Raw genomic sequence first — 17,281 nt, forward strand, 5'->3', positions numbered from 1 at the left:
AATCATATCCACGATTACGAGAGGCAAGGGTGACTTTCTACCGCAGGATAAAAAGGATAAGCCTAAGGGTTCTACCTTTCATCCATTTCGTGCGGACAAGGTCCAATGCCAGCAGCCCTCCGCGAAAGCAGATCAGTCCAAGGGAACTTGGAAGCCAGCTCAGTCTTGGGGTAAGTCCAAGCAGAGCAAGAAGCCCGCTGAGTCAAAATCGGCATGAAGGGGCGGCCTCGACCGGTCTCTGGACCAAGTAGGCGGCAGGTTATCTCTCTTCTCAGAAGTCTGGTTGCAGGACGTTCAGGACCCTTGGGTTCTGGAGGTTGTCGCCAAAGGGTACAAGATAGCATTCAGATCTCATCCACCAAGGGGCAGATTGCTCTTGTCAAATGTCTGCAAGACCAGAAAAGAGAAAAGCATTTCTAGAGTGTGTGAGGGATCTCTCTTCTCTAGGAGTTAGTGTACCAGTACCCTCAGCAGAGAGGGGTCTAGGGTATTATTCAAACCTTTTCGTGGTCCCAAAGAAGGTAGGCACATTCCGCCCGTTTCTAGACCTAAAGTGTTTAAACACATTTCTGAGTGTTCCATCATTCAAAATGTAAACAATCAGATCTATTCTGCCCCTAGTTCAAGGGGGACAGTTCATGATGACAATAGACTTGAAGGATGCGTACCTTCATGTACCAATCCACAGGGATCACTTCAGGTTCCTGAGATTTGCATTTCTGGACCATCACTTCCAGTTTTTGGCCTTTCCTTTTGTTCTGGTGATGACCCCGAGAGTCTTCATGAAGGTTCTGGGGGCGCTACTTGCAGTGGCCAGATCTAGAGTCATTGCTGTGGCGCCATATCGGGACGACATCCTGGTCCAGGCTTGGTCGTTCAGTCTTGCACAGGATCATTCAAGGGCCCTTCTCCTGCTCCAATCTCAAGGTTGGAAGATCAACTCAGGAAAGAGTTCCCTGGTTCCCAGCAACAGGGTGGAGTTCCTGGGCACAATAATAGAGTCTATATCCATGAAGATTTTTCTCACAGATCAGCGACGCAGGGAGATTGCATCCTCCTGTATGGCTCTTCAGTCCTCCTCAAGTCCCTCGGTGGCCCTTTGAATGTAGGTGATCAGACTCATGGTTTCCAGCATAGATGTCATTTCATTCACCAGGTTCCATCTCAGACCTCTTCAGTTGTGCATGTTGAGACAGTGGAACGGCGATCAATCAGATCTATCAAAGCTGATATCCCTGGACGTTTGGACTTGGATCTCCCTCTCTTTGTGGATCCATCCGGAACAACTGTCCCTGGGGACATCCTTCCTGAGACCATCCTGGGAGATTGTGACCACGGACGCGAGTCTGGATGGGGAGCTGTTTGGGGTGCCAGGATGGCACAAGGAAAATAAACCCGGGAGAAGTCTCTCCTCCCGATAAACATTCTGGAACTTTAAGCAATCTACAATGCTCTGAAGGCGTGGCCTCCTCTGGGGTCATTCAGCTTTATCAGATTCCAGACTGACAACATTACCTCGGTGGCTTACATCAACCATCAGGGGGGGTACGAGAAGCTCCCTAGCAATGAGGAAGGTGACTCAGATTTTGGAATGGGTGGAGTTCCACAACTGCTCGCTCTCAGTGATCCACATTCTGGGTGTGGACAACTGGATAGCAGACTTTCTCAGCAGGCAGTCCTTTCATCCGGGGGAATGGTCTCTACACCCTGAGGTGTTTGCAGAGATTTATCTCTGATAGGGAATGCCGGAGATAGATCTCATGGCATCCAGACTCAATTGCAAGCTACCCAGATACGGGTCAAGGTCAAGGGATTCCCAGGCAGAGCTGATAGATGCCTTAGCGGTTCCTTGGGGATTCAACGTAGCTGACATTTTTCCACCGTTACCGCTTCTTCCTCATGTAGTGGCCCACATCAAGCAGGAGCGAGCTTCGGCCATTCTGATCCCTCCGTCATGGCTGCAGAGGACGTGGTTTGTGGCTCTGGTGGGGATGTCATCCTCTCCTCCTTGGCAGTTACCCTGTCGCAGGAATCTGCTGGAACAGGGTCCCTTTCAACACAAAAATCTAGATTCTCTGAGGCTGACTGCCTGGAAATTGAACGCTTAGTCTTGGCCAAACAAGGTTTTTCTGAGAGGTTGATTGATACTCTAGTTCAGGCCAGGAAGCCGATCACTCGTCGCATCTATCATAAAGTGTGGAGGACTTACTTGTCCTGGTGTGAGTCGCATGGATATCCTTGGCATAAGGTTAAGTTATCCAGGATTCTTTCCTTTCTTCAGGATGGTCTGGAGAAGGGGCTTGCCACCAGTTCCTTAAAGGGACAGATTTCGGCATTATTAAGAGGCTCGCTGAGCTTCCTGATGTTCGGTCTTTTGTTCAGGCTCTGTCTAGAATCAGGCCTGTCTTCAGACAGTCCGCTCCTCCCTGGAGCTTAAACTTAGTTCTTAAGGTATTGCAGAGAGTTCCGTTTGAACCTATGCACTCTATTGACATTAAGACTCTTTCCTGGAAGGTCCTCTTCCTGTTAGCTATTGTATCGGCACGCAGAATTTCTGAGCTGGCGGCCTTGCAATGGGAGCCTCCTTATTTGGTTTTTCACGCCGATAAGGCTGTTCTTTGCACTGGCTTGGGATTTCTTCCCAAGGTTATGTCTGATCATAACATCAATCAGGAAATAGTTGTTCCTTCTTTGTGTCCTAACCCTTCTCCAAAGGAGAGGTTACTTCATAATTTGGATGTTGTTCATGCCCTGAAGTTTTACCTTCATGCTTCTAAGGATTTCAGACAGTCTACATCTCTGTTTGTGGTGTATTCAGGGAAGTGTAAGGGCCAGAAGTCCTTTGCTACTTCTTTGTCTTTTTGGTTGAGGAGCATGATTCGTTTAGCCTATGAGACATCGGGACATAAGCCTCCTCAGAGGATTACGGCTTCTTGGGCCTTCAAGAATGAGGCCTCTATTTAGCAGATTTGTAAGGCGGCTACCTGGTCCTCCTTACATACTTTTACAAAATTTTACAAATTTGACGTTTTTGCTTCTGTGGAAGCGTTTTTGGGAGAAAGGTTTTGCAGGCTGTGGCACCCTCAGAGTTGCCCTCCCATTTTTCCTTCAGTGTCCTCTAGATCTTGGGTATTTGTTTCCCACAAGTAATGAATTAAGCCGTGGACTCTCTTCCCCTTTAGATGGAAAACATAAATTATGCTTACCTGATAATTTTGTTTCCATTGTGGGGAGGAGAGTCCATGGCTCCCGCCCGTTGCTCTGTTGGGCGGACCTAAATTGTATTTGTTCTTCTGGCACCATTTATACCCTGATATTTCTCCTTCTGTTCCTTGTTCTCTCGGCAGAATGACTGGGGGATGAGGGAGTGGGGGAGGTATTTAAGCCTTTGGCTGGGGTGTCTTTGCCTCCTCCTGGTGGCCAGGATCTTATTTTCCACAAGTAATGAATGAAGCCGTGGACTCTCCTCCCCACGATGGAAATAAAAATTATCAGGTAAGCATAATTTATGTTTTTAATCCTATAAGAAACACCGCTACTTCCATTTAACCGCTACTTAGCCAAGGGTATTTTGCAGGAGTGTCTATACATATCAACTAAATCAATATGTACAGTAAAGAAATTGGAGTAGCACAAACACATTATAAAAATACAGATAGATCATAGTCTGTATTCATACCAGCTGGCCTCAATGACTTAAGATGGAATATCCAAAAAACTTCCCTTTGTTTAAGAAATTGTTCTCAATCGCCCCCTCTCTGAAAAGGTGACACATGTTCAATAATCTAAAATCTAAATTGGCTAACTCCATGACCATCTTATGAAAAGTGCATAACTACTGGGGATTTGGCATAATTTCTCCTGATGTTAGATTAATGCTCAATGACCCTCTTGCAGACACTGCAGGTTGTTTCCACTACATAAATCTGACAACACGGATGCTTCAATAGATAAATAGTATCTGTTTCGCAAGTAAAAACAAAATTTATGCTTACCTGATAAATGTATTTCTTTCCGGATATGGTTAGTCCACGGCTTGAGTAATTACTGTTGGGAATATCACTCCTGGCCAGCAGGAGGAGGCAAAGAGCACCACAAAGAGCACCACAGTTAAACTGCTAAGTATTACTCCCTTACCCAAAACCCCCAGTCATTCGACCGAAGGGAAATGGAGAAAAAGGAGTAACACAAGGTGTAGAGTTGCCTGAGGTTATAGTCAAAAGAACAACTGTCTCAATAAAGTTTGGGGCCGTGAACTCACCATATCCGGAAATAAATAAATTTGTCAGGTAAGCATACATTTTGTTTTTCTTTCCAAAGATTTGGTGAGTCCATGGCTTGAGTAATTACTGTTAGGAACCAATACCCAAGCTAGAGGACACGGATAAATAGGGAGGGACAAGACAGGCAGACCTAAACAGAAGGCACCACCGCTTGAAGAACCTTTTTCCCAAAAGAAGCCTCAGCTAGAGAAGACCAAGTTGCAGCCTTGCAAATTTGTTCCACAGAAGTTAAATTTTTAAAAGCCCAAGAAAAAGAAACAACTCTTGTGGAATGAGCCATAATTCTTTCAGGAGGCTGCTGACCAGCAGTCTCAAAAGCCAAACGAATTATACTTCATAATCAAAAAGAAAGAGTAGTAGCAGTAGCTTTCTGACCTTTACGTTTCAGAGTGAAACAGACAAAGAGGGCAGAGGACTGGCGAAAATCCTTAGTTACCTGTAAGTTGTCAGTATATACCAGGGTTATAATATTTATTTATATTATTCTTTAAAACAACCTCCAATTAAAATGTATATATACGAAACAATTGAAATTAATAATTATTCCTAAATTCTTTAGATTAGTTAAGATTTATATACACATTGAAATATATTAAGCAGAGACTAGTTTATAAATCAACCATACGCATTTATGCTGTTACAATATTCTTTACAGCAGATCATAAAAAAATATACCTTTAAAATTAACCTTACTCTTAATGAATCACATGAAAATACCGCAATGAAATGCCAGAGTATGGACCGCTAACTTCACAGTGTTTAGATAAACAATATACCAAGATAATTCACACAAATCTTACTGGGTCTCAATAGATTTAAGATAACTTTCAGACAAGTATAATTAACCCTTTGGCTGCTAAGCCATTTCCCACCTGGGTGCTAATATTTTATTTTTATTTTTTTGATTTTGAAATTTTTGAAAACATTTTTTTTAACTTTTCTATTTTTTTTTACAGACCCCCAAGACTTACACTGTTGGAAAGTTTAAGCGATTACCTTTCCAACAATGGGTCTTGGGGGTCTGTAGCTGCTTAGATTCCTGAGATACAGGCTTCTAAGCAGCATGCCCCCTCCTCCTATACTTAACATTGTTAAGTATAAATAAAGTTGCGCGGTGACATCATCACGTAATTGCGCTTGACGTCACCACGCATCACGTGAAGCCCCGGCGATGCCTGTCATTCTACAGGCATGATCGCCGGGGTAGGAGCAGTAAGGAGCCCCCAGATCTCCCTCAAGGTGGGAGAGTGCTCATGACGGCTCTGAGCCGTCATTAGCACCAGAGTGAGAAACTCTGTGACGACTCAGAACCGTCATTAGCACTCAAAGGGTTAAGTAACTTAGCCCACACATGATTCTATATAACTTCAATTAGAGACATCAGACATTGTATATATTATTAATGCAAACAGCCAATTTATATGACTAGCTAAGACTACACAGGAATATGGATATAAGCATGACATACGAAGTGCCCTTTTAAAATTACCAGCTTTAATTACTGTAGCAGTAATGAATGTATTTGCTTTAAAATATTAGATTATAGTCACTGCCATACATTACCACATAACCAAATGATTATTCAGTTTCCAGAATTTATTGTGGGTCATCTAAGAAGGATTTATTCACTATGTGCAGAGGTAGAGGTCTCAAAATTGTTAATCTTCCTTTGTTCAAGAAAGTGTCCCAAAATGGAGAATATACTTGGCCCAAAGCCTATGTATTTTCCTCTCCAAAAATGCTTCTTTGAGTTTGTCTCCTTTGTCTACTGTATGGGGGTTTTCATTTAAGATAAACTCCTCATTCTTTTCTTTAATCATTCCCACAAGATTTTGATAGGCCCTCGGATGCTTGTCTGTGATTTGCCCTTAACGGAGCTGAGCATTGATTGGTTATTTGGTTTGGCATATGTTTTAAACAGTCAATTCGTTTGGCTGTCATACCATTTCTGAACTATTGGTGGCAGCAGATAACCAGAATTGCAGTCTCACTATCAATACTGCTACAGTAAATACAGTTCTTATATATATTTTTATCAAATGCCTATTTTTATATACTTTTAATCTCCTAGTTTTAATAATTATATGTTCCATATATGGTCCATTTAATTTGAGATCAAACATGAGTATATTATTAATTCTATGTTAAAATATGGTTATTGGAGTCTCATTCCTTTTCAATATAAATATAGCCCACATCTTTATACATTTCTAGTGTTATTTTGAGTGCATGAAAGACATAATTTATATATAATTTATGGGACAATTTACTGTTTTCTCCTCAGTCTGAAATGAAAGAAACAATGTTGTTATTCTGAAGTGAGTTGGTTAAACACTTAAAATAGACAGTTACATATTTACTTTAGATTTAAAGGTATCTTATGCATTAGACACATCTCCCAGGTTCATATATATATATATATATATATATATATACAGTATATACAGTATATATATATATATATATATATATATATTATTTGAGTATTTTAAATAGATTTGAAAATTATAGACAAATCATTTATATGACTTTTTAAGTATACATTCTGCTGTTTAAAATCTAAGGGCGAGATTACGAGTTTTGCGGTAACAGGGGTGCGGTGCTAACTTGCAGTTTTTTCTCACCGCTCACTTCCCTGCAGCGCTGGTATTACGGGTTTTTACAAACCCGGCATTAAAAGGAAAGAAGTGAGCGTAGAGCAAAATTGTGCTCCACACTTCATTCCAATACCAACGCTGCTTAAGTGAGCGGTGAGCTGGTTGTACGTGCTCATGCACGATTTGCCCATAGACATCAATGGGGAGAGCCGGCTGAGAAAAAGTCTTACATCTGCAAAAAAGCAGCGTTTAGCTCAGTAACGCAGCCCCATTGATTCCTATGGGGAAACTAAATTTATGTTTACACCTAACACCCTAACATGAACCCCGAGTCTAAACACCCCTAATCTTACACTTATTAACCCCTAATCTGCCGCCCCCGACATTGCCGCCACCTACATTATACTTATTAACCCCTAATCTGCCGCCCCCAACGTCACCGCCATTATAATAAACATATTAACCCCTAAACAGCCGCACTCCCGCCTAGCAAACATTAGTAAAATATTATTAACCTCTAATCTGCTGTCCCTAACATCGCCGCCATCTATCTACATTTATTAACCCCTAATCTGCTGTCCCCAACGTTGCCGCCACTATACTAAATGTATTAACCCCTAAACCTAAGTCTAACCCTAACACCCCCTAACTTAAATATAATTACAATAAATATTAATAAAATTTTATATTATTACCTAAATAATTCCTATTTAAAAATAAATACCTATAAAATAAACCTTAAGCTAGCTACAATATAACTAATAGTTACATTGTATCTAGCTTAGGGTTTATTTTTATTTTACAGGCAAGTTTGTATTTATTTTAACTAGGTAGAATAGTTACTAAATAGTTATTAACTATTTAATAACTACCTTGCTAAAATAAATACAAAAGTACCTGTAAAATAAAACCTAACCTAAGTTACACTAACACCTAACACTACACTACAATTAAATACATTAACTAAATTAAATACAATTAAATCAATTAAATTAGCTAAATCACAAAAAACAAACACTAAATTACAGAAAATAAAAAACAAATTACAGATATTTAAACTAATTACATCTAATCTAATAGCCCTATAAAAATAAAAAAAGCCCCCCCAAAATAAAAAAAATCCCCCTAGCCTAAACTAAACTATCAATAGCCCTTAAAAGGGCCTTTTGCGGGGCATTGCCCCAAAGAAATCTGCTCTTTTACCTGTAAAAAAAATACAAACAACCCCCCCAACAGTAAAACCCACCACCCACACAACCAACCCCCCAAATAAAATACTAACTAAAAAAATCTAAGCTCCCCATTGCCCTGAAAAGGGCATTTGGATGGGCATTGCCCTTAAAATGGCAGTTAGCTCTTTTGCGGCCCAAAGCTCTAACCTAAAAAATAAAACCCACCCAATACACCCTTAAAAAAACCCAACACTAACCCCCTGAAGATCGACTTACTGTTCTGAAGACCAGACATCCATCCTCAAGGAAGCAGCAGAAGTCTTCATCCAACCGGGCCGAAGTCCTCAACGAAGCCTGGAGAAGTCTTCATCCAAGCCGGGCGAAGTGGTCCTCCAGATGAGCAGAAGTCTTCATCCAGACGGTGTCACAGATACCCCGGCTCCCCCGACTGGGTAGCTCCACCTAACGGGCCCTTCTTCCTCCCTGGTGACTTCAGCTATGTAGCCCAAGAAAATTATTCTAGCAGGAGCCCCCCTAAATGACTAGACAGACTAGCATTCAGGTGAAGTAAGAACTGCTTTATTTCACAGAAAACACAGCTTTTATACATTTCCAACAGAGAAGGGGGGTAGTTATAACAAATATTATACAATGAGACAAACATCAGACAATGGTTAGTTAAACAAGATTCTAATCACAAAAGGACAATGGATGACTCATACAATAACAGAAAGGCACATAACAGCATGGAGGTCTCACATTCTATTGTCTGCGCTGTGTGTAATCTCCTGCTCTGTGTCTCACACCTAGACTGAATGTACAGACACATAACAGCAGGAGGTTGCAATAATCTTGAACATTCTGAGTCTGGGGGGGGGTGGGACAGGCAATACTGAATTGGGCTGTCACCTTATACTCCGACCAAAAAAGGGGGGTAAGAGTTCAACCCCTGGAGCCCAGTATCCTTGACAGTGAGGTTGTAGGGGGGTGGGAGTTTAACCCTTGCAGCCCAGTATCCGTGACAACTCTCCCCTTCCAGGTTGGCAGACCCGGCTAGATCCACACGGGTCTACTTGGGGCTGTCTGACGAGCATTCTATTTTAGTCTGCCGGGAAAGTCCATCGCCATTCCTATTGCCCTTTCCCGGCCTATACTAAACATCAAAATTAAAGGGCTGCAGGGCCAAACTCCATCTTAGTAGACGCCCATTATCTCCTGACACTTGGTTAAGCCACACCAGGGGGTTGTGATCTGTGAGGACAGCGAAAGGTCTTCCATATAGGTACGGTTGTAATTTCTTGAGGGCCCATACCAGTGCCAGGCATTCCTTCTCCACCGCCGCGTAGCCTACCTCCCTGGGCAGCAGCTTCGTACTGATGTAGGCTATGGGGTGGTCATGCCCTTCCTCCTCCATCTAGCTTAACACTGCTCCCAACCCAAACATGGAGGCATCTGTGTGGACACAAAAACGTTTGGTGGGGTTAGGTGCGGCAAGGATGGGGGCAGAGATCAAGGCAGACTTGAGGCTCTGAAAGGCGTTTTCACATTCTGGGGACCACAGTACCTGTCAGGGCAGTCTTTTACGAGTCAGGTTGGTCAGGGGTTTGGCGAGGGTGCTATAATTGGGGACGAACCTTCGGTAAAGCCGGCGGTTCCTAGGAAGGCTAAGACCTGGGTCTTGGTTCGAGGAGTGGGCCAGTTTGCCACTGCCTCAACCTTGGCCGGCTCTGGCCACTGCTGTCTGCAGCCCACTCGGTGGCCCAGGTACTGGACTTCCGAGCGGCCTATGGTGCATTTGTCGGGCTTCAGGGTCAGCCCAGCGGCTCTGAGGTGATCTAGAACGATGCCCAGGTGGATCAAATGGTCCTCCCAGGTGTCGCTAAAGATGGCAATGTTGTCCAAGAAGGCACAGGCATAGTCTTGGAGGCCATCCAGCAAGCGATCCACCTTCCTCTGAAAGGTGGCTGGAGCGTTCTTCATCCCAAACGGCATGACCTTAAACTGGTAGAGGCAGAAAGGGGTGATGAAGCGGACTTGGGAACGGATTCAGGGTCTAGTGGGATCTGCCAATACCCCTTGCAGAGGTCAAGGGTAGTTAGGAAGTGACCTCTGGCAATTCTATCTAAGAGGTCATCAACGCTGGGCATGGGGTAGGCATCGGTTGTGGTTCTGTCATTGAGCTTATGGTAGTCAATGCAGAACCAGGTAGTACCATCTTCTTTGGGGACAAGCACCACTGGGGAGGCCCAGGGACTGTTGGACGGTTCAACAACACCGAGGTCCAACATTCCTCAGAGCTCCTGGTGCATACTGTCTCTGACAGCTTCAGATACTCTGTAAGCTGCCTGCCTCAGGGGAGCTTGCCCCAGGGTTTCCACTTGGCGCCCAGTCACTGTGGTGTACCCAGGGACATTGGAGAACATCTCCTGGTGGTCTTCTAGTAAATGCTGGACCTGCTGTCTCTGTGCAGCAGCTAACCTTTCATTCAGGATTATGTTGGCTACTCCTTGAGGGGTCTCATCTGGCCCGGGGAGCTCCGGCATGGGGAGGCTCTCCGAGTCTGCCACAGCCAGAGCACAGATAGTGGCTACATCTTGGGGTCTTTCTACATACTCTTTGAGCATGTTCACATGAAAGGTCTGTTGGACCCGGTCATCGGAGCATTTTGCTACAAGGTAGGTGGTGTTATTTAATTGTTCCACCACCCGGTAGGGCCCTTGCCAGGAAGCCTGTAACTTGTCCGTTTTGACAGGCTTCAAGGCTAGAACCCTCTGCCCTACTGTGCGAATTCGGCTATGAGCATTACGGTCGTACCACCGTTTCTGTCTCCTTTGAGCGCCCTGAAGATTCTCCCGCACCATGGCAGTGAGGTCCTTCAGCTGATCCCTGAACTTCAGGACATACTCCACAATGGAGGGTCCTTCCTCCCCGGCTGATCTCTCCCAGTGGGATCACAACAAGTCTAGGGGCCCCCTTATTTTCTGGCCCTATAGCAGCTCAAAGGGTGAAAACCTGGTGGATTCCTGGGGCACCTCTCGGTAGGCAAAAAAGAGGTGTGGAAGTCTTTGTGAGTGGCTGAGAATGTCTGAAGCAATTGCTTCAGTGTCCCGTTAAACCGTTCACAAAGCCCATTGGTCTGGGGGTGATATGGGGCACTGTACAGGGGTTTATCCCACATAGTTCCCATAACTTCTGGGTGACCTCTGCTTTAAACTGGGTCCCTTGGTCAGAGACCATTTCTCGGGGGAAGCCTACCCTGGTGAATACCCGGAGCAAAGCACCTGCCACCGTCTCCGCCTGAATATTCGCCAGAGGTATTGCCTCTGGATACCTAGTGGCATAGTCGACTACCGTGAGTATGTATTTTTTCCCGGAGGGGCTGGGTCGAGGTAGGGGCCCTACTATATCCACAGTGATTCTGCTAAAGGGTTCATCAATAACGGGGAGAGGGTTAAGTGGCGCTTTCGTATGGTCCACGGTCTTCCCTACTTTCTGACACACCACGCAGGTCTTACAATACTCCCCAATGTCTCTTGTGATTCTGGGCCAGAAATAGACCTGAGTAAGGCGGTGGTGTGTTCGGGAGTTGCCTAAATGCCCGGCCAAGGGAATGTCGTGCCCTATTCGCAGCAGGTCAGACCAATATCATTTCGGTACCACCAGCTGGCGTTTGGGCACTGGCCCTTTCTTTCTCTGGGAGACCCGATACAACAGACCGTTTTCCCATTGAAACAGTTCCTCCCTGGGGAACTGGGGGTCAGTCCCTACTCGGTCTCGGAAGGGGGCAAGGGTCAGGTCGCTCAGGGTCTCTTGGGCAAATTCATAGGGGGAGGCCAAGGATAGTTGGTCGGTAAGGAGGGCAGGGACCAGGGTTGGGCGTTGGGGGGTAAGGGTAGGGCATCGGGGAAGGAGAGGAGTTGGGGTGGGAGGTCTTCCCTGGGTCCCCAGCTGTGGTGTGTTGGCTTGATGTTGAGCTTGCCTGCGGGTGGTCACTGGGCAGGTGTCCAGGGGAGTATTCCCCAAAAAGGTGGAGACAAGTAGGCCAAGGTTGTTTCCTAGTAGAACCTCTGCGGGAAGATCTGGCATAATGCCCACGTCCACAATATGGGCTCCAGTGCCCCAAACCAGATGGGCACAGGCCATAGGGATTCGTACAGTGACACCTCCGGCCACTCGAACCGCAAGGGTTCTTCCAGTAGCGGTAGAAGTGGAAGCCAGATGAGGCTGGATCAGGGTGATGGTGGATCCGGTGTCCCGTAATCCTTGGGTCGCCTTTCCATTGACCCATACGGTCTGGCAGTGGTGCTGACGGTTGTCGGTAGACACACGGTGGGCTTCTTGTAGAGGGCCAACCCCCTCTTCAGACCATTTAGGGTAGTCAGCTGATGCCGGTGCATAAGCGTAGTGGGCAGTGGCTGGGTAGGTCGGGGCTGGAGCGCTTACCCAAGCTGTTTGCTGGGGATGTCTTGGCTGGGCTGCCGGCTGCTTTCGTGCCCAATGAGGGCATTCCTACCTGAAGTGACCGGGTGCCCGCAGGAGAAACATCCCCGGGAGTCCCTGACTCCAGCCGGAGGGACAAAGGCCAGGCATCCTGGGGGCTTAGTGGTAACCGCTGGGGTTCGGGCTACAACCGAAGCCGGGCAGGGAGTCAATAGCGGGGCAGAGCAAACTTGGCGGTGGACATCTGCATATTGATCGGCCAGGACGGCCGCCTGGTCTGCTGTGGTGGGCCGACGGCCATGGACCCACTCTTTAATTTGTACTGGAACATGGTTATAGAAATGCTTCAGCAGGAATAGCTGTGCCACTTCGGCCCCAGTAGTGGCCTTGCAGCTGGTTAGCCAGGAAGTCATCAACCGGGTGAATTGGTGGGTCCATTCTGTGAAAGGCTGTCCGTCCTGCTTTCTTAGTGCCCGGAATTTCTTCTGCTGGGCCTCTGGCGTGAGCCTATATCGGGCAAGGATACGGTCTTTCACTTTGTTATAATCCTTTTGGTCCTCAGAAGGGGTAGCATGGAAAGCTGCCAAAGCCCGCCCTGACAATTTACCGATCAGGACAGACAGTCTGTCAGAGTAGGCTACCCCCTGTAGTTCGCATTGGGTCTCAAAGACCTGAAGATAACAGTCAATATCCTCCTCCTTATAGGCTTGTAAGGCCCCATGGGGTAGCTTGGGCGGTCGGGGAGCCTGCATTCCATGGGCGGATGGAGCCCCTCCTATGAACTGGTGGATTTCTGCTAACTTGAGCTGGGTAACATCTGAGACTTAAATAAAAAGAGAGAAGCGCTCAACCTGAGAATGAACAATAGCATAATAGCTTGTTCTATGGCAAGTTACCACCCAAGAAGCAGCCTCTTTTTGCTCAACATGTGCCTTTCACAGAGAAGAACTTTCCTGAAGCATATCAGTCGGATCCTGACTTCACAGTACAGTCCAGCCCCGAAATACCAGGCAATCCCTCTCTGAACGAGAGAAACGGCAAAACCCCAGACGTACGTTTTGGACTATTGTGGGCCTCGTCAGAGAGGTACAGCCATATCCCTCTAGGTACACTGAGCAACGGGTCCATGTCTGTATTCCCGCATTACACTTAGGGAGACTTCCCTAAGTGTCATAATTTGCATAAATAAAAAGAGATAAGCGCTCAACCTGAGAACGAACAATAGCATAATAGCTTGTTCTATGACAAGTTTTCACCCAAGAAGCAGCCTCTTTTTGCTCAACATGTGCCTTTCACAGAGAAGAACTTTCCTGAAGCATATCAGTCTCATCCTGACTTCACAGTACAGTCCAGCCCCGAAATACCAGGCAATCCCTCTATGAACGAGAGAAACAGCAAAACCGCAGATGTACGTTTTGGCCCGCCCTGACAATTTACCGATCAGGACAGACAGTCTGTCGGTGTAGGCTACCCCCTGTAGTTTGCATTGGGTCTCAAAGACTTGAAGATAACAGTCAATATCCTTCTCCTCTTCCTTATAGGCTCAGAAGGCCCCATGGGGTAGCTTGAGCGGTCAGGGAGCCTGCATTCCATGGGCGGATGGAGCCCCTCCTATGGACTGGTGGATTTCTGCTACTTGAGCTGGGTAATATCTGAGACTATATTGGTGATGACCTCCTCTGGTGGCCGGGTGTAATACAACGCCAACCGCCACTGGATACTGTATATCGGACGTGGGTGTCCCCGGGGTGGATACTGTACTTGGTGCTGTAATGGATGGCTCATTGCCCTGGTCATCATCCGAACCACCGGCCGCCTGGTCCTCCCACAGCATTTCTCTGGTGTGGGTAGTTCTGCTCCTGGTACCCACAGTTTTCCCTCGAGTCTCCATTCAATAATACTTCTAGCTGGTGGTTTGAATGTCCCAGGAAGTTGGAAGCATCCCACCGCTGCCAGCCAATGTGACGAATACCCCGGCTACCCCGACTGGGTAGCTCCACCTAACGGGTCCTTCTTCCTCCCTGGTGACTCCAGCTATGTAGCCCAAGAAAATGATTCTAGCAGGAGCCCACCTAAATGACTAGACAGACTAGCATTTAGGTGAAGTAAGAACTGCTTTATTTCACAGAATGTACAATCACATCTAACTCACTTCCCTTTCCTGCTGCCTTAACAATTCTCAAAATATGATTCTTATCCCTGTGAGCAGTAGCTCCTGGAAGACATCTAACCTCCCTTGTTTCTCCTTTACTTTCACCTAAATACACATTCCTCAAAATAGAGTCACCCACTAACAGTCTTTTTCTCAAAAACACATCTGCAGTTCTTTCCTGTGTTATGTTACCTGGAGAATCAGGTGCCAATAGATTTAAATTACCTGTTACAGCTTCAGAGGGCTCAGAAACAGCAATCTCCTCAGAAAACACAGCTTTTATACATTTCCAACAGAAAAGGTGGGTAGTTATAACAAATATTATACAATGAGACAAACATCAGACAATGGTTAGTTAAACAAGATTCTAATCACAAAAGGACAATGGATGACTCATACAATAACAGAAAGGAACATAACAGCAGGAAGTCTCAGAATTCATTTGTATGTGCTGTGTGTAATCACCTGTCTCACTGAATGTACAGACACATAACAGCAGGAGGTTGCAATAATCTCGAACATTCTAAGTCTGGGGGGGTGGGTTGGGACAGGCAATACTGAATTGGGCTGTCACCTTATACTCCAACCAAAAACGGGGGGTAAGAGTTCAACCCCTGCAGCCCAGTATCCGTGACAGTGAGGTTGTAGGGGGGTGGGAGTTTAACCCTTGCAGCCCGGTATCCATGACAGACGGCATCTTCTATCTTCATCCATCCGACGTGAAGCGGCTCCATCTTCAAGACATCCGACGCGGAGCATCCTCTTCATCCGGAGTCATCTTACTGAATGAAGGTTCCTTTAAGATGGCATCCTTTAGATTCTGATTAGCTGATAGAATTCTATCAGCCAATCAGAATTAAGGTAGAAAATTGGCTCTTCCAATCAGCCAATAGAATGCGAGCTTAATCCTATTGGCTGATTGCAAAAGAGCTGATTTCTTTGGGGCAATGCCCCACAAAATGCCCTTTTAAGGGCTATTGATAGTTTAGTTTAGGCTAGGGTTTTTTTATTTTGGGGGGCTTTTTTATTTTGATAGGGCTATTAGATTAGGTGTAATTAGTTTAAAGATCTGTAATTTGTTTTTTATTTTCTGTAATTTAGTGTTTTTTTTATTTGTGATTTAGCTAATTGAATTTATTTAATTGTATTTAATTTAGTTAATTTATTTAATTGTAGTGTAGTGTTAGTGTAACTTAGGTTAGGTTTTATTTTACATGTACTTTTGTATTTGCTAGGTAGCTATTAAATAGTTAATAACTATTTAGTAACTATTCTACCTAGTTAAAAAAATTACAAACTTGCCTGTAAAATAAAAATAAACCCTTAACTAGATACAATGTAACTATTAGTTATATTGTAACTATCTTAGGGTTTATTTTATAGGTAAGTATTTATTTTTAAATAGGAATTATTTAGGCAATAAGATTATTTTTTTTTAGATTTATTGTAATTATATTTAAGTTAGGGGGTGTTTATGTTAGGGTTAGACTTAGGTTTAGGGGTTAATACATTTAGTATAGTGGCGGCGACATTGGGGGCAGCAGATTAGGGGTTAATAAATGTAGATAGGTGGCAGCGATGTTAGGGATAGCAGATTAGGGGTTAATAATATTTAACTAATGTTTGCGAGGTGGGAGTGTGGCGGTTTAGGGGTTAATATGTTTATTATAGTGGCGGCGATGTTGGGGGCAGCAGATTAGGGGTTAATAAGTATAATGTAGGTGGCGACGATGTCCAGAGTGGCAGATCACGGGTTAAAATTTTTATTATAGTGTTTGCAATGCGGGAGGGCCTCGGTTTAGGGGTTAATAGGTAGTTTATGGGTGTTTAGTGTACTTTTTAGCACTTTAGTTATGAGTTTTATGCTACGGCTCTGTAGTGTAAAACTCATAACTACTGACTTTAAAATGCATTAGAAATCTTGGCAGTAGAGGGTGTACCGCTCACTTTTTGGCCTCCCAGGCAGACTTGCAATACTAGCGCTATTAGAGTCCCATAAAAAAAAAGACTTTACGAAATTTACGTAAGTCGGTTTGCGGTAAGGCCAAAAAAGTGTGCGGTGCCTTTATACCTGCAAGACTCGTAATACCAGTGGTAGTGAAAAAGCAGCATTAGCACCTGTTAATGCTGCTTTTTCAGCTTACCGCAAAATCGATTAAATTGCTTAAATTATCATGCTTTTGGTATAAAACAGCACTCATGCTTATATCTGTGTAACCTGTTTCTAAGTAGAAAGGTTTACCACCTTCAGGGTAAGCTAAGCAAGGTGCTTGAGTGAGTTTTCTCTTCAGATCCTTGATGGCTGTCTCTTGAGTCTCACTCCAGTGCCATTTCACATCCTTCTTTAGAAGAAGTAGCAGTGCTTTAGTTAATTCTGCATAATTATCAATAAATTTGCAAGAATAATTAGCCATACCCAGGAATGATCCTAATTCCTTTAAGTTAGTTGGGTTCTTAGAATTTATTATAGCTTCCACCTTTTTCTTCTGAGGATTTAACCCTTCAGAAGTAACTTTATGTCCTAAGAAGTTTACACGAAAGCGGCACCATTGAGCTTTTTGTAGGGATAATTTGACACCTGCCCTTTAATGTTGGCTGAGGACGTGTTTAAGCTCTGTGATGTGTTTTTCAAAGTCT

The sequence above is a fragment of the Bombina bombina genome, chromosome 2, assembly GCF_027579735.1.
Source record: "Bombina bombina isolate aBomBom1 chromosome 2, aBomBom1.pri, whole genome shotgun sequence".
NCBI lineage: Eukaryota > Metazoa > Chordata > Amphibia > Anura > Bombinatoridae > Bombina > Bombina bombina.